We start from the raw sequence: 18,707 nt of genomic DNA, 5'->3' as shown, positions 1-18,707 counted from the left end.
GAGTTGTTCTTCACCCCAGCAACACGGACAACAAGCTTGTTCTGGTTCTGACGAAAGATAACGACTATCACTGTTGGGACAAGGAAAAGGGTTGTTTTGATTAGAATTATAATAATGATATAGGACATTTTTACTATACAATAGTATGATTATTAGTATCTTTCTTCTCTGATTGGCTGGGAGAAGTCATGTGGTTATACCACCTTTTAGTGAAGTGTTAGTAACCAAATATGTATCCATGCCCTTACACAGCTACTGTACATTTTTTGACATTTTTGTTTTGGATCTAGTTAGGTTGTCATAAATTAAGATTTTTCTTGAACTTCTTTGAGTAAATCAATGAGAGACTCCTTGGATTCACGAGTGAGACTTGATAGAAGTATAAAGTCCAAAGTAATGCTGCCGGGCCCCTCAGAGGATGGCGAGCCAATGGAACGATAAAAGACCCGTGACCTTTAGAAGAACACTTTCAAACATTAAACAAGTTTGTGGAAAGCACGCAGCGACACAACCACTCGTGACAAAACAACAATCACAGCAATTCATCATACTTCCAATTACTCCACCTTTGTTAAATGCTGAGAGACACGCCCTCCGGTTCCAGCTGACCAGCAGTTTAAAGTGCCAAACTACATTTATATTATGAAAAAAGACAATTATAGGACAATAAAAAAACAAAAATAAAAACATTTATATAGTAAACTTTTTTTTTTAACTCATTGTGATTTAAATCAAATAAGTATATGTATCATGTACTAAATTTGAACAATAAATTGTACCAAATTTGAAGAAAAACAATAAACAGTTGAGCAGAAAAATTTAATTGTATGTACTATACTATTTTAGAGAAAAACATGCAATTTTTTTTATAAAAAAATAAAAATTTCTAATTTGAGCAATATATTAAGCAAAAAACATTTAAACTGTTTTAAATCTGAGTAAATATTACGTCAAATTTTATCAAAGTATATGGAATTTAACCCATTTATTTTCAAATTAAATATCTTGTAGTAATGCATACTATCTTGGAGTAAAACAAAAATTTAGAATTTATGCAAAAATCTGAGCGAAAAAATATAAACTGCATTAAATGTGAGTGAAATATATGTAATTTTAAAAATGTATTTTCAAATTACAATTGTTTTAATAATGCCTACTATCGTGGAGAATTTTTTTTTAGATTATACGAAATCTGAGGGAAAATATATGAACTATTGAACTGTATTATATTTGAGTGAAAAATATGTCAAATTTGATCACAATATACAGTATGTATTTTTAAAAATTGTATTAAAATTCATTCACAAATTTTCTACCGTTCGTCCCTCTTGGGAAAGCAAGCATTTTTAAATTCATTCAAATTTAAAAAAAAAAAAAAAATGCAAACTACATTAGAGACATTTTTTTTTACATTATCATACAAAATTTTAGCAAAAAATATAAACTCCATTAAATTTGAGTAAAAATGACGTCCAAATTGATTTGAAAAAATATAATTTAAAAAATATAATTTTCAGATACAAATCGCAACAAACAATTTAAGTACATTTGAGTGAAAATATCTTTAAATTTGATCAAAATAAATGTAATTTACAAAAATGTAACAGTCCCTTTTTTTTGTGCAAATATACAGCAATAATTGTTACATTTATATAAAATCTGAGCAAAACATTTTTGTATTAAATATGAGTGAAAATAACACCAAAAACTACATTCAATTAAAAATACATACAATGGATTTGATTTAAAAATTACACCAAATATTATTAGAAAAATTATATTATACTAAAATTTAGCAAAAAAGTTTTATTTATACTAAATCCATGCAAAACAATTTGAAATGTATTAAATTTGAGCCATTTTATGTATACTATTTAAGAGCAAATCAATATGAAAATTTTAAACAAAAAACATAATCTGTATTAAATTTAAGTAAAACAATATATCAACTCGGAGCCCCATCCCCCACCACCCCAATTTTTTTATATTCACAATACATTTGAGGAAAAATGAAAAAAGAAACATTGGTGCATGCAGAAAAATGTGAGATGTATAGTTAATTTGTACTAAAAATTAATCATATACCAAATCTGAGCAAAACAAAACATGATTATACTAAATTTGAAGGAAAAATCTGTAATGTATCGTACTTATATTATGGAATTTGGATTAATCGTAATTAATCACACGTGATTACTTGCTTGCATAATTTAAATTTGCTTAAAAAAAACAACCTAATATTTGCACACAAATGCAATTTTATTGTCAGAATTTCATTCAGGAACGTTTTAAACATGTTACTTGAACGCATGTCACTTATTTGCACAAAACTTGGTAACAGTTTTATCCAAAGTTCTCTCAGGCTGTATTTTGCAGTGAAATTTGCCAATGAGCACAATAGTCGGAGTCCCCTCACTCCTTTTTATACTGACGTATGCATTGATCTGATCACTGACCGCTTAGGGGTTAAAGTAAAAAAAACGTGTGCAGTCAAAAAAAATGGCATGATTAATCTAAGTGTGTAATTGTTTGTGATTAATCACATGAGTTAACTTGTTAATTTTGACAGCCCTAGTAAAAACATATTGAATGTCGAAAAAATAAACATACATTTGAGCAAAACAATCAAATCTGTACTGAAATTTAGAAAAAAATATAAAATTCATGATGAATTTGAATATTCAAAATACTTTTTGGGGAAACCTAATTGTCCCAAAACCATATATTGTTATGCTACTTCCTTACACGCATGCTACAAATAGATAGACGTGGAAAACGTTCAATGTTCGATGAATTAAGAGACACCATTTTGGGTTTAATTGACAAGTGTGACAATGACCTGCATTTGTTTAGAAATTGACAGCCCTTTTCGCTTCGAATTTGGGAGTCATGTGGTCAATGTTTGTTTGAAAAGAACAAGATGAGATAAAGTCTGTAAAACGCATGTTTGTTTTTCCCCCTTTCTGCCAAGTCCAAGGGCACGCAGTTTAGCGTCACCGACCACTTTCGTGCGGACACGTGTCACGGCGCTCAGAATGAGTTGAGCTTGCAAACTTTGTATGCCGCTTGTGATGTAACGAAGCGATTGTCACGTAACACTTTGGGTCCATTTGAGATTTGCAACCTTGAGGAGGAAATTATAGGTTTTGGAGTTGTTTCCTTTGTTTTAGGAATGGGTCTAATGTACAAGTATAAGTACAAGTATAAGTAGGTTAAAAAAACTACTTTAGCACTTTATTCCTCAATTACTTTTGTATGTTCATCTTTAGGACTTTTACCTCAACATCTGTATAGTCACTTTTATCAGTGAAGTCAACCCCATCTCCTCTCTGATTGGCTGACACAATAAGAGCGTCCACCAATGGCCATTCAGGAGGTGGAGCGCAGATCCTGTGCTGTGATTGGCCGACTACACCCCACCTCCACACTCAGAGGTCCAAGTGCTATAGTGTGTTTTTTGTTTTTTTCATGCGAATCCTCGACTCACCCTCAAAGTTGTGTAATACGGCGGACTGTTATGAGAAATTTGAGCAATCACTACAAATGCAAACAATGTTACGTTAATATGGCGTCACGGGCATGAAGCAGAGAGAAGACGCAGAAGGAATGCAGCAGCTGGTGCTTAGTGTCATCCTATATCCAGATCAATTGGACCCAAAGCACATTCCTAAGTCAAACTGATGCGAGCAATAATACAAGACCACTCACACTATCACACTACACTCTTTATTGTTAGCAGCACAGGCTAATGACAGGACAGCAATCCAAAATTCTGCCTTTACAAAGATAATTATGCTCAGTTTGTACTGAGAATGTCAGAGAGGTATTCATTAAACTATATTGTTTTTATTACTGTGGTTATATAGTTTGTTTCTGTAGCTAAATAAGGTAGAGCATGGGTGTACAAAGGGGTTACATATTTTGGATTTTATCAAAAAGGCTAAAACCAACCCATGTCGATATACAAAGACATTATGTATACCGTATTTACCGGACTATAAGGCGCACTTAAAATCCTTTTTTCCCCCTCAAAACTCGACAGTGCGCCTAATGTACGGAATAATTCTGTTTTTGGTTTACCGACCTCGAAGCTATGTACCACCATGGTGGTACATGGTGAAATGATAATTATGACCAGTAGATGGCAGTCAAACATAAGAGACACGTGTAGACTGCAATATGATGGCAGTCACACACCAGAGATATGTGTAGATTGCAATATGACTCAAGTAAACAACACCAACATTTTATATGTTCCATTTAAAATATAGAACATTACATACGGCGCTCAAAAATCTATCAAAATGTTTTTTTGGTAAGCTATGAAGCCACACCGCTTGATGGTTGTACTGTGCTTCAACATAAGAGTATTATTATGGTGTGTGTAAACGGTAAGATATATTATCTGGTGTTTTGTTTCGCAATATTATGCAAAAGCAACTTTTCTTACCTTCTGGTACCTGCTGATCTGTATTTGGGATCTGCATAAATCCTGAAAAATTGCGCGCCTCCGCCTCTTTAATCCGTGCAGACGTCGTAATCGATAAGCTTCTTTTTCTCTATCTTCTTGTTATGGGACATTCATCCTCCGCTGTTGCCATTTCTAATATAAAGTAGTGTAAAATTCTTACTTATATCTGCCATGAAAGCGCTAAAACATACCGGTGTAGTGAGTTTACATTATTCACCCAAGGAACTTTAGTTATTAGAGAGTTCCGGTCGGACTGTTTTTCACGGGACACATTGTTGTTATTGCACTAGTGAGCCACGGATGAGGAGATGCTGAATGTCATTAAAACAGTTAGCTCCATCTTTTGACACTTCCACTCCCGTCCCTGCACGCTACACCGCTACAAAAAGATGACAGGGAAAAGACGCTGTCGAAGGTGAGCCACGTAAATAAGACCGCCCACAAAACGGCGCATCCTGAAGCGACTGTCAGAAAGCGGCTTGAAGATGATCTGTAAAACATCATCTATGCAACATTTTGACCAAAGAACCACCATTACATGTTATGTAGACCACAAGGAAGTGTTTTACATTTAGAAATAAATAATAATAATATGACTCTTTTAATGCGCCTTATAATCCGGTGCGCCTTATATATGAAAAAAGATCTCAAATAGACCATTCATCGGCATTGCGCCTTTTAATCTGGTGCGCCCTATAGTCAGGAAAATAAGGTAGGTGAAAAAGCGTGTTATCATCGACATTTCTGTCACGAGCGGGGCTGCAGCATTGCGACGTGACCCCAAGATGCATCAGACGACAGGCAGGTGATGAGCAAAAATAATGTTATTTAATACAAAAAGAAAAACACACTCACAAAAGGAGTGGAAAAAAGAACAAAAGAAGGCGAGTGCAGCTAAAAAAGACACAAGACACAGAACTTTGGAATACAATAAACACGCAAAACATGAGTCGGTAAGCATATCACTGATCCGACGCCGTCAGGAAGACAGCGCCGGACTGAAATAGGAGACTGATCGGCACACAGGTGTGTCCTGGTTGCCAAACAATGCCAGGTGTGGGAGCCAGTACACAGTGGACAGATGGGGTAAGTGAAACTTCAAAATAAGAGTACTGGACAGGAACTTAAACACCACATGAACAGGAAAACACAACACAGGTTTAAAACTGTTACAAGGGTGTAACAATTTCAACTCTTTCTTACTATTTTTAGCCTTTTTGCTCTTTTTTTCTCCAAATTTGTGTATTTTTTTTTTCCATTTAGTATTCCTGTTTAAATAACATTTTGAGAATATGAGCTGGGACCTGCAATTGGCACACGAGCCACATTTTTGACACCCCTGCAAACTACAACCAAAATAATAAAAGAAAAATACAAAATTAACAATACTGTATAAATATTGTAAAAAAAACAAAAAACAATACATTACCACTTTAACAAAATAGTATCAATTAGAAATCGGAGGTTAATCACACTTATGCATTTTGATTACCGGTAATCGTGATTAATGGCAGTAAATTAATTGCGTGCAAGATTAAAATGAGTTTAGAAAATGACCCCAGAATTGAAAAAAAAACGCAAATTCATTGTCAGAATTTCATACTTGAACTTTTTCAAAGTGTTTTACTTGAATACACTACATTTATCTGTTCAAAATGTTTTTATCTTAAGTACCGTCGGGATATACGGTATTTTGAAGTGACATTTGCAAGCGATTGGCAGCACGGCGGCGCAGGGGTTAGTGCATGTGCCTCACAATAGGAAGGTCCTGAGTAGTCCGGAGTTCAATCCCGGGCTCGGGATCTTTCTGTGTGGAGTTTGCATGTTCTCCCGTGACTGCGTGGGTTCCCTCCGGGTACTCCGGCTTCCTCCCACCTCCAAAGACATGCACCTGGGGATAGGTTGACTGGCAACACTAAATTGGCCCTAATGCGTGAATGTTGTCTGTCTATCTGTGTTGGCCCTGCGATGAGCTGGAGACTTGTCCAGGGTGTACCCCGCCTTCCGCCCGAATGCAGCTGAGATAGGCTCCAGCACCGCCGCGACCCCAAACGGGACAAGCGGTAGAAAATGGATGGATTTGCAAGCGAGCACACCAGTCGGAGTCTCCTGTGCATTTATCTTTGCACTGACATAGGCATTGACCTGATTACTGACTGCTCCGCCTTTCGGGTAACCATCTACATTCAAAATAAATTGTGCGTATAATCTGCGATAACTTTGACTGCCCTATTAAAATTTTTAATAAAATCTGAAACTTTTCTGCTAGAAAAAAATATTTGGAATAAAAATGAATACAAAAAAATTAATTGTGGTATAACTAAGGATGGGTATCAAATTCTGTACTTTTATAAGTACAGACCCAATTCCGTTGGTACCACATGGCATCGATTCACGTAAGATAAAACGGTGCCATATTTCGATAAACTTGTTGCACATGACTCACACACTTGGCGGGCAAACAAGCACCCAAGCAGCACTCAGCTAAACTACCTTGAGGTATTGTTACAATTTTCCATGCCAACAAAGCCAGTATGCCTGATAGAAAACACTCCAAAGTAAAGTAAGACTCCAATTTTTTAAAATACGCTAGCTCGATGCTAATTTATATTGTATTTGCCATAGACATGCTACTGAAGAGCATTAGCGATTTTACATGGCACTTTCAACACCTTCAAATTCGGTAATGAAAACTACAACCAAGATGCATGTTACAATCTAACAGCTGGTGTGTAAAAAGTACATTGCATTGTTACACTATAAACATTTTGTAATAAAACAAAACAAATAAATACATATGAATGTGGTTCTACAAAAATATTGTAATTATGCGCATCATATTAAGTAGGGATGTCTGATAATATCGGACTGCCGATATTATCGGCCGATAAATGCTTTAAAAGGTAATATCGGAAAATATCGGTATCAGTTTCAAAAAGTAAATAATTACTTTTTCAAATGCCGCTGCGTACACGGAAGTAGAGGGAAGTGCAGAGCCCCAATAAACCTTAAAGACACTTCCTTTGCGTGCCGGCCCAACCACATAATATCTACGTCTTTTCACACACACACAAGTGAATGCAAGCATACTTGGTCAACAGCCATACAGGTCACACTGAGGGTGACCGCATAAACAACTTTAACACTGTTACAAATATGCGCCACACTGTGAACCCACACCAAACAAGAATGACAAACACATTTCGGGAGAACATCCGCATTGTAACACAACATAAACACAACAGAACAAATACCCAGAACCCCTTGCAGCACTAACTCTTCCAGGACACTACAATATACCCCCAACCCCACCTCAACCCCGCCCACCTCAACCTTCTCATGCTCTCTCAGGGAGAGCATGTCCCAAATTCCAAACTGCTGTTTTGTGGCATGTTTAAAAAAAAAAAGCACTTTGTGACTTCAATAATAAATATGGCAGTGCCATGTTGGCATTTTTTTCCATAATTTGAGTTGATTTATTTTGGAAAACCTTGTTACATTGTTTAATGCATCCAGCGGAGCATCACAACAAAATTAGGCATAATAATGTGTTAATTCCACGACTGTATATATCGGTATCGGTTCATATCGGTAATTAAGAGTTAGACAATATCGTAATATCGGCAAAAAAGCCATTATCGGATTCTCTCTAATATTAAGTGTTAAAATGCATTCAGGTAAAAGAAAAGTTTGCTTGCATTTGATGATTTGATGCTCCTTCAACAATAAAAACCCCATGATTGCACCTAATTGAACATTATGACTGACACACAAACTTTACTACCACCAACACTCACTGGAATGTTTTTCATCAACCTACAAAGCTATCTCCACTGCACGTTATAAAAACAAATACTAATTATTTTATTAAAAGAAGCTTTTTGATGCTTATGACATACTGTTCTAATGTGATAGACTTACACTGTTGATGGAACAATATAATAAAGTCATCAGCCATCATAAAGTGTTTAACATGTGTTTGCTGCAAAAACCAGGCCATGCAGTACATTGAATGTAACAAGTATGTTTGAGTTTGATTTTATTTCGAACATGCAAGCATACAACATGATACATCACAATTTCCAGTTTCTCTATTCAACATGTTCGAAAAGGAGTAGGAAGAAGCAGAGCTTATTTAATCCTACCCCTTTGCTTTTACATAACAGTTTCTAAAACTTTTGTTCACTTCCTGTTCTCAATTTATCCACAATATACTCCATAAGTAATCACAATAAAAATAAATAAATAAATAATAATTGGTGAAGTAAGCTACATTTCATATGATGAGATAAGTAAGATTATTTTGAGAGTGATTGTCCATGTAAATTGCCTTGATCCATTCTTCAAATGTTTCTATACTTGACTTAGGTGATCTATATATACAACTGATGAATATGTTTTTGCTTTTTTCCTGACATATTTCAATGGTTATACATTCTAAGATGTTATCTATAGCAAATGACATGTTTTTTTTACCACTTTGTAGTTCAGGTTCTTCTTCACATACACAGCTACTCCTCCTCCATTTTTGTTGGTTCTGTTGATGTAGTTAAGTTCATATCCTTCTAGATCAAAATCTATTCCTTTTTTATCATCAATCCATGTTTCTGTGACAGCAATCACTTTGAAGGGTTCGTTGATGTGTTCCAAAAAGTTCTTAATGTTGTTGTTGTTTGCATACAAGCTTATGCTATTAAAATGAATAATTGACTATTTGTTATCACATTTAATGTTGCTATTATATTGATCATCTGTATAATAAAAACAAGTATTACTGATGTGGGAGAAAAAGTTTGTATCTGGATCTATATCATTTTCCAAATTCTGGATTTTGTGATCTTTGTTGCAGAAATTTTTTAGTTCCATATTTTCTTGTTCAACAATCTTTGATGTTGTTTCAATAATCTCTATAAGTGTAGGTGGATGTGACTTTAAAAGGGGATGTGTGCAACTTTTAAAAACTAAAACAATATGTATAAGTTCTGTTAAACCATTAACGGTAACATAAGAAAGCTGGTGGTGTTCTTGTTATAGTTTAAAAAACTTTGAGCAAGTTACAAACAGCCCCTTTGAATCTTTATAACAGGGGGCTTCAACATTTTCCAGGCCAAGGAGTCCCAAACTAATGGAGAAATTGAGTTACCGTACTTACATAGTATTTTAAGTTAAACTGGTCCTAAAGGACAACTGGCTAGGTAATCGCTAGCTGACAACTAGAGTGCTAATTGCTAGCTGACAACTAGCTCGCTAATCGCTAGTTGACAGCTTGCTCGGTAATTGCTAGCTGACAACTTGAGCGCAAATTGCTGGCAGGCAACTAGAGTACATTTTTAGTTTACTCTATACCTGCATTATCCTTTCCATCCTTTGTAACTGAGCTACTGTGTGGAGCAATTTCCCTTGTGGATCATTAAAGTTTGTCTAAGTCTAATCATTTTTCATCATCTTAAATGCTAACATGAATTCAATAATATGATTTATTCATGTTTTTATTTTAAAACTGCAATGTACAGTACAGTGAGTAGGGCAGCCATGCCACTGCAATTTCTAAACTACACTGCAGTGTGTTGGATCACTCTTAATGCATATATATATATATATTTTATTTTTTATTTTTATTTAATTATTATTATTTATTTATTTTTTAAATTTTTTAAATTTATTTTATTATATATATATATATTTTTTTTTTCTAAATCAACCAAACATTTTACGAACCCCTGCGGTGAGTCAGGACATGCTGTTAAAGACCTCTGGGTTATAAAACATGTGCAAGAGCCACTGCTGTAGAGCAACTAGCATGGTAAGGATTACAATAAATCCACAATATTTTTGTAAAACATCTACAAAATTTAAATATGTTTTCTATAATAATATATGATCATTTATTTAAAAAATAATCCAGTTACCCACTTAAAGCACTGGCACTAATTGTTGGTGCAATGCCACTTACCTTCTACAGGGGTCAGTGTTGCTCAAATACAGTGCTATCTCAGAGGCTGGCCTGCAAGTAAACCAAGAAAAATCTATTCTTAGCAACCAAAACATTCACAAATAATTGATACTTTTTGACACACAAACATACACACATATATTTTTGTAGATCTACGAGAAGGTATTTTTAGAATTACTGGGAGAATGTGTTTCAAAAATAAACATACACATTGTTGTTGTCCTGCTCCTGATGCATTAGCAGTGCCTGGCACAGAAGGCTTAGCTCAACGGCAGCCTTGTTTCAGCCACTTTTAGAGGAATTCCTGTCATGTTGTGCTCACGTAAGAAAGACTTTCAGCTCGCTTGAGTTGAGAGGGCTTAAAACTCAGATCCCCTGCTCATTAGTGGCAACCACAGACTGGTAAGTACGCCACATTTTGTCAAGGATAGTGTACATTTCTATCTTTATGCTTGTATTTCTAACCAAACGCAAGAAATAGGGGACAAAAAGGGATGTTACAGTAATGTGTTTTGTAAGTCTAGGTGGTCTGAGGCCTTAGCGAGAGGCCATGGTGACCGTAAACGCGGTCCTGAAGGCGGTGAGCTTGTTTGTGGCCGAGTTCATCAGCTCCATCACAGACTGGTTCCAGACCTCGCCGACTTGGGCCAACCTGGAGGTGCTGGAGAACACAGAGCTGAAGACCACCGGAGGAGGTGAGCTGTGACACTTTTACACTTTTTTTGTACAAATTGTGTGACTATTAGCTTTATTTAAAAATATATCGGAAGCTTAAAGGCTACTATTTCTCCGAAAAGGAAATCATTGAATTAATTTGTTACAGAGTCAAACTACAGAATCATAAAACCACCATCATAAAAGTGTAGGAAGAAGTCAACCGCTGTCATATTGATACGTCAAAACTGCCAAAAACAAAACAAGAATAAAAACAAAACACAACACAACAGGTGAAATCATGCTGCTTTTACCCATTTTGCCATTAATGAAGGAATTCAACTTACACACTGAATCAAATACAGTACACTCATTGGACACAACATTAGGTACACCTGAACAATCTAATGAAAAAGTCCAGAGGCTTTCAGTTAAGTGTTTATGAAGTATTATGTTTATTGCAGTTTGCATTCATTATTTTGTATGGTAATTTGTATTTTAAATGTGTTATTTGTTTCTAATATTTTGTCTCTTCTAATCTAAGCCAGAGGGTAATATACTAACAAAATCATTTTAAAATATCATTAGTGATGAAAAATAATTTACTTTCAACAAATTACATTTTTAATTGCATTATTTATCTAGTTATAATTAAAGTATAATTATAATTAATTTTTTAATACCGGTAATAATACATTTTACTCTGTATTTACATGTGTATAAAATATTTAAATAAATACCATAATAAAAAATTACATCTCAGTATGATTGAGTGAATTACACACAATTACTCATTTACACAAAAAAAATATATATAGTCGTCCCTCGCCACATCCCGCTTCATATATTGCATTTTTTACCATAAATTGCAGATTGTTGTTTTTATAAGCATATTCTACAATATTTTTGCCTTAAATTATGCATTTTCAAGTATACAAATGGTTAAATGTACTAAAAATGTCAATACTGCAATAGCATTGGCCACTAGATGAGACCAAACCAATCAGCGCACGTTGTTCAGTATCATGGCCACTGATTGGCTCAACCTCAGACAGCATTAAGAGTGTAAAGGTCTACAGGGCTCTCACAATGTTTAAAAATGTATTTAGAAGGTCATAAACAGTTGTTTTTTTAATACTCTACTCCAGCAATGAAAATATTGGAGTTTGTGTCGGCCCTGCGATGAGGTAGTGACTTGTCCAGGATGTACCCTGCCTTCCGCCCGAGTGCAGCTTGGATAGGCTCCAGCACCCACGCGACCCAGAGAGGGAAAAGCGGATGGATGGATAATAATGATTCCTACTTCACGGAAATTAATTTATTGCGGTCATGTCTGAAACCAATTAACAGCAATATAAAAAAATAACTAAATAAAATAAAATAATTTAAAAAAAATAAAAAAAAAAATTTAAAAAAAAAAAAATATATATATATATATATATATATATATATATATATATATATATATATATGAACTAAGTTTCTTACAAGTATCCTCCCTGCACGACGAGGAACATCTAAACATGCTTCACTACACACCGTAGGAAGATACAATAGCTAACCGCTAACTGCAAACTAGCGCTAATGAATGTAAACAAATGCCATGTGTGGATCTACACACATATCGAGTGTAACGATACCAAGTACAAGAGCGTATATAGTCAATACTACAATGATTACATCAATATTTTTAATAATCACAAAATCTTTTGTCTTTTTTTATTGTTTATAAACCTATGAATGATGTCCCTGACAACAAAATAACTTTAGCTATGACCAACTACTTGGTATTGGATTGATACCAAAATTTGTAGTATAACCCAAAACTTAAGGAACGTATCAAACAACAGAAGAATAAGTGATTATTACATTTTAACAGAAGTGTAGCTCGAACAAGTTTAAACAGAAAGTAAGCAGACATTAACAGTAAAGATCATACTGACCTTTCATCCCTCCATTTTCTACCGCTTGTCCCTTACGGGGTCGCGGGGGGTGCTGGAGCCTTCCCCCAACTGCACACGGGCGGAAGGCAGGGTACACCCTGGACAAGTCGCCACCTCATCGCAGGGCTGACACAGATAGACCTAGTGCAATAAAAAATAATGTCGTATTATGTTCATCGTATCACTATGTGCAATAATATGTTACACTTTATGTGCACATGCCTGTTATTGGAAATGCTGACCACAAATTTTTACTAAAATGTTTTTATTTGTTGCTAAAAATTCTAAAAAATATATATATATTAGAACATTTTTTTTTCTTGAATATGTTTAATGTTCATCATTATTTTCTACTTAATTTGTGTACTTAGTACACAAATTAATATGCCCTTTGCTGCTGTAACGCTGTAAATGTCCACATTGTGGAATAAATTAAATATTACTGTATCTTATCTATATATCTATGTTTATATCAATAAACAGCACCAAAAGAGGGATTACTGTATATTAAAATTACATTTCACTGCAACAAAAATACACACATTAAAAGGCAGAATATTTACCGTCTCTGTGTCCCTTGAAAGACATTATTATTGTACCTATCTATTATGAAGTGTATATTGAGTGTATTTCAACGTGGATATTTATACATACACAATGTTTTAAGACTGATGCATTGCAGTTAATTTCTAATTATTGTGAGTGATAAATGAGAATTGAACAGTACTCTTCTATCATAGTCCATGAGCGACACAGGGCCAGAACTCTTTGGGAGAAGACTGGAGCGGTGGTCCTGGTGGTCCGACGGCCGGGATGATTGCTGTGCAGAGAGGTGTGTAACATAGCCTCTCTAACGTGCTGCTTTTAAGTCACACTGCTGTGAACTAGTGTCTTCTGTGCAGGAGGCTGCAGAGCTGTCCTCTCTCAAGTCCCAGCTACACGACCTGGAGGTGCCCCTCTTTGCTGTGGTCAAAGAAAACCTGGGCAAGGAGCTGGACGGCTTCAAGAAGTACTTCACTGGGAATGTCTTCGTGGATCAGATGGTATGCAGTTTTGTGCAACGCGTGCATGCAATCGATTCCGCTGAGTAATTACTTAAGCTAAGCCGCCATAAGCTGCTTTTCGCTTTCTTTACAGAGAAATTTTTACGGTCCTCAAGAGCGCTGGATGTTCCTTTCCATGTTCCTGCGCATTGGAGTGTGGAGGAACCTGTGGAGGGCCTACCGCAGGGGCTTCAGGGGAAACCTAAGAGGCGAAGGACTCGTGCTGGGGGGAGTCTTTGTCATTGGGCCCGGAGATCAGGTATAGACGCAGTGGAGACATAATGCCACTAGATGGTGCTGTTTCCTTTCATTCGAATAGCTTCAAATACAGTAGTATTTTGGGTTTTCTTAGTTATCTGTTTCAAAAGGTCCAACAAAAACTGAATCCTAGAAAAACTAAAGTATTTTCCCATAACAAATCATCTAAATCCGAATAGTACAAAATATATTTTATAGGGAGCTCTTGCCCCAAGTGGAAGGGTTCAAGTACCTTGGAGTCTTGTTCACGAGTGAGGGAAGAGTGGATTGTGAGATCGACAGGCGGATCGGTGCGGTGTCTTCAGTAATGCGGACGCTGTATTGATCCGTTGTGGTGAAGAAGGAGCTGAGCCGGAAGGCAAAGAACTCAATTTACCGGTCGATTTACGTTCCCATCCTCACCTATGGTCATGAGCTTTGGGTTATGACCAAAAGGACAAGATCACGGGTACAAGCGGCCGAAATGAGTTTCCTCCGCCGGGTGGCGGGGCTCTCCCTTAGAGATAGGGTGGAGAAGCTCTGCCATCCGGGAGGAGTTCAAATTAAAGCCGCTGCTCCTCCACATCGAGAGGAGCCAGATGAGGTGGTTCGGGCATCTGGTCAGTATGTCACCCGAACGCCTCGCTAGGGAGCTGTTTCGGGCACGTCCGACCTATAGGAGGCCACGGGGAAGACCAGGACACGTTGGGAAGACTATGTCTCCTGGCTGGCCTGGGAACGCCTCGGGATCCCCCGGGAGGAGCTGGACGAAGTGGTTGGTGAGAGGGAAGTCTAGGCTTCCCTACTTAGGCTGCTGCCCACGCAACCCGACCTCGGATAAGCGGAAGAAGATGGATGGATGGATGGAAATTAGAGTTTTACATGCAGAAAACAATACGAAATACATATAAATTATTAATTTCTACTCCTTTTGAAGTCTCCTGTTGGTGATGACGCCACCATTGTTCTTTCTTGAATTCAATATCGTTCCTCGATTTCTTTCTCTAACTGCTAGGTGGCGCTTGCAACTTTCTTTGGCCCAATGGTGGCTTATTTTACTATCATACTATATCAAAAATAGGTACAAAGTCTGAGTCACTAACACATGAAATTCCTTATTTGTGTGCCCGATTCAGTGGAATTATATGGCGGAAAACTGACTCCATTGTTACGCGCAATGTTCGATTGTATGAACTTCGGGGCAATAATTTGCCGAAAATTTCAGATAAACACAGAATCCTACAAAAAGTGGGCCATACGAAAATAGAGGTATCACTGGATGGTAGAAACTTCAAAATTGAAGACAATAACGCTGGATGACTTCTACGTTGGTAAAATTTTTAAAACACCATACATCCATCTGTTTCAAAGTCAAACTGTCATCATCAAATCCTTGATAATATAAATTCATATACAACATTAAACTGCATACTAGTTTAAAGACTACGGCGGAGTAAAAACACTACAAGAGAGTTCCACTGATCAGCGTTCTTCAGCACACAGATGCCACACATAAGTTCCTGCAAGTCAAAAGTTCCTTTCGTTTTTCTTTCTCTCCGTCAAGTATGTTTTAATAGAAATATACAATAAATAACAAAATTACAAGTTCTCCTCGCATACTGTTACGGCAGCTGAAATTTTGAAAAAAATAAGCCCCAACTGTGTTCTTCTATTCAGCATTCGACAGCACAGCCTCTGAAGTTCCTGAGCAACTTTTTGTTTTGTTTTGTTGTTGTTTTACTTTTGTAGCTGTATGTAGAAGTGGCTGGCTGCATCAGTTCTGCCTTTTTAATGGCTTTAATGTCCTTTGTGCTCTTTGAAGTTTCCCTCTTACACACATGTTTATGTGTGCTATGGCTATGAGGTTTTTTTCCCTTGGCCTCAGTCTGGACCCCCTCTCCAGGGGCCCACGCTTAGACTGAATTTTTTTCGTTTTTCTTTCTCTCCGTCAAGTATGTTTTAATAGAAATATACAAGAAATAACAAAATTACAAGTTCTCCTCGCATACTGTTATGGCAGCTGAAATTTTAAAAATAATAAGCCCCAACTGTGTTCTTCCATTCAGCATTCGATAGCACAGCCTCTAAAGTTCCTGAGAATTGGGGACCACTGTTTTAGAGTACCAACTCACTACTATGAACTAAAAGGTTATTGGTGGAACTTTACTTACCCAGGTAGTTTGTAGTGGAAATGCAAGCAGGTATTTCATTTACTAGGGTAAATGGGACAGTTCCTATGGTGTCGGTCCCCAATGGCCCCTATGCCGTACTTTGGACACCCCTGCTTTAGGCATAAAAACGCACAAAAAAATTACGGTTTGAACGTTTTGTTTGACTTTTGAGTATTTTTTTCCTGAAGTATGTTATCCAAATTACAACAAATTCAAGTTGTCCTCCCATACTGTCACGGCAGCTTAAATTTTAAAAAAAAGCCCCAACTGTGTTCTTCCATTCAGCATTCGACAGCGCAGCCTCTAAAGTTCCTGGGAAACTTTTTAGAGTGGTGGAAATGCAAGAGGGTATTTCATCCATCCATCCATTTTCTACTGCTTGTCGCGGGGGGGGGGGGGGGGGCTATCTCAGCTGCATTTAATTTACTAGGGTAAATGGGAAAGTTCTTATGGTGTCGGTCCCAAATAGCCCCTACGCCGTACTTTGGACACCCCTGCTTTAGGGATAAAAACGCACAAAAAAAAAAATTGCGGTTTCAACGTTATGTTTGACTTTTGAGTATTTTTTTCCTATCCAAATTAGAACAAATTCAAGTTGTCATCGCATACTGTCAACAGCAGCTGAAATAAAATTTAATAAAGCCACAACAGTGGTCTTCCATTCAGCATTCAACAGCACAGCCTCAAATGTTCCTGAGAAACTTTTTAGAGTACCAACTCACTACCAGGAACTAAAAGGTTATTGGTGGAACTTTATTTACCCAGGTGGTTATTGGTGGAACTTTACTTACCCAGGTAGTTTCTGGTGGAAATGCAAGCGGGTATTTCATTTACTAGGGTAAATGGGAAAGTTCCTATGGTGTCGGTCCCAAATGGCCCCTATGCCGTACTTTGTGGACACCCCTGCTTTAGGGATAAAAACGCACAAAAAATGACGGTTTGAACGTTTTGTTTGACTTTTGAGTATTTTTTTCCTGAAGTATGTTATCGAAATTGGAAGAAATTCAGAGGACTTTCGAGGTTTTACAAAGAAAGATCTGATCAATATCAGTTATGTCGATCTACTTTTTTGCTAGTAAGGCCTACATCTTCTAATTGGCTTGATTGGTTACAATTATCAATCAAATTGATATCCTTGCTAAAAACATTTAAAGTGACTTAGGTAGCCATTTTAGTGGGGATTTTTTTCATATTTTTTAGTATTATCACTCTATCTGTATTTGCTTTTGTTTTCTTTCCTTGATGTTGAAAGTGCCTTGACTTTTGTGTGGATTGTAAATGTATGTTTGTTGTTCAATAAAGAAGAAAAAAAGAAAAGAAAAAAAAGTTAGCTAGCTAGCTAAATCTAGCATTTTAAAATCTTGACAGATTTGATGAAGCGGTGACTTTTTAAGTCAACTAAATAAGATACTACAACTGTTTTTCTCCTGTATAATCCTGTTGTTGACATTCTTTGCAGGGCATTCTGCTGGAGCACCGCGAGAAAGAGTTCGGAGATAAAGTCAACATGTTGGCCGTCCTCAAAACAGCCCGCCAAATGAGAGATGACATGAAAATATAGACCTCAAATTGTATAGAATGTTGTGTAATACTGGTTAAAGTTTACTTTCATTGTGAGTAACAATGCACACTTGTAACAGTTTGCCGCCTCATTACTTCTGCCAAGAAGGCCGTGTTGGGACTTTTGTGCGCTTTAATGAAGATCTGACTCTAAACTCTTAACGAGGGATCAGCTCTGATGTCTGCGTACAAATAACAACGCAACCTCCCTGACTACATTTTGGGGACGAACAAACAGTTAGAGTTGTGTTGTTGTTAGACAATTGTGATTCCACAACAATAAAGCGGTAATGTACACAACATAATTACCTATTTGTGTGGACTGGTCTGTTTTGGCCTTGCAAAGTTCCATCTATGCTCGATTAGTTTGCCCTGCGTGCTGGGCTATTTAAGGCGCATGCGCGAGATTCAGTCCTGTGCAAAGACCCGTTGTTTTTTATTTATTTATAAACAGCAACATTTACAAACAATCGAGAAATAATAATAATCAAAATAAGTACAAAAACAGTACAAAACAGCGCCAGGGGGTTGTAAACTCAATAAAGTAACTAAAATTTAATGCAAAATATATACATATGTAACCTATTTTTATGGGCTTTCCTCTTGTACGCTGTTATACAGTATATGCCTTGAGCTCTTATTTTGAAGGCGCTAAGAGCGGAAGTGTTGACACGT

The 18,707-nt window shown here is 36.6% G+C and overlaps 1 protein-coding gene and 1 pseudogene across 3 annotated transcripts in view; one reads left to right on the top strand and one right to left on the bottom strand.

Moving 5' to 3' along the window:
• mat1a (methionine adenosyltransferase 1A) overlaps positions 1-18,394 on the bottom strand; it is a 42,356-nt gene extending 23,962 nt beyond the window's left edge. Inside the window, exons 1-3 of one of the 3 annotated variants that reach the window (XM_062058079.1) lie at positions 18,342-18,394; positions 13,022-13,162; positions 10,425-10,475 (exon numbers count right to left, since the gene is read on the bottom strand). The gene's annotated coding sequence lies outside the window, so the exon portion shown is untranslated. Of the gene's footprint in view, positions 1-10,424; positions 10,476-13,021; positions 13,163-18,341 lie in introns of those variants that run through there. The other 2 variants (XR_009827232.1, XM_062058080.1) reach the window with 2 other exon arrangements.
• On the top strand, positions 10,674-18,316 carry LOC133657132 (peroxiredoxin-like 2A; annotated as a pseudogene).
• Positions 18,395-18,707: the final 313 nt, after the last annotated feature.

This window comes from Entelurus aequoreus, linkage group LG09 (genome assembly GCF_033978785.1).
Source record: "Entelurus aequoreus isolate RoL-2023_Sb linkage group LG09, RoL_Eaeq_v1.1, whole genome shotgun sequence".
In the NCBI taxonomy this organism is placed as follows: Eukaryota; Metazoa; Chordata; class Actinopteri; order Syngnathiformes; family Syngnathidae; genus Entelurus; species Entelurus aequoreus.
Note: the sequence above shows the minus strand (reverse complement) of the source record. Positions and strands in the feature narration are given on the sequence as shown.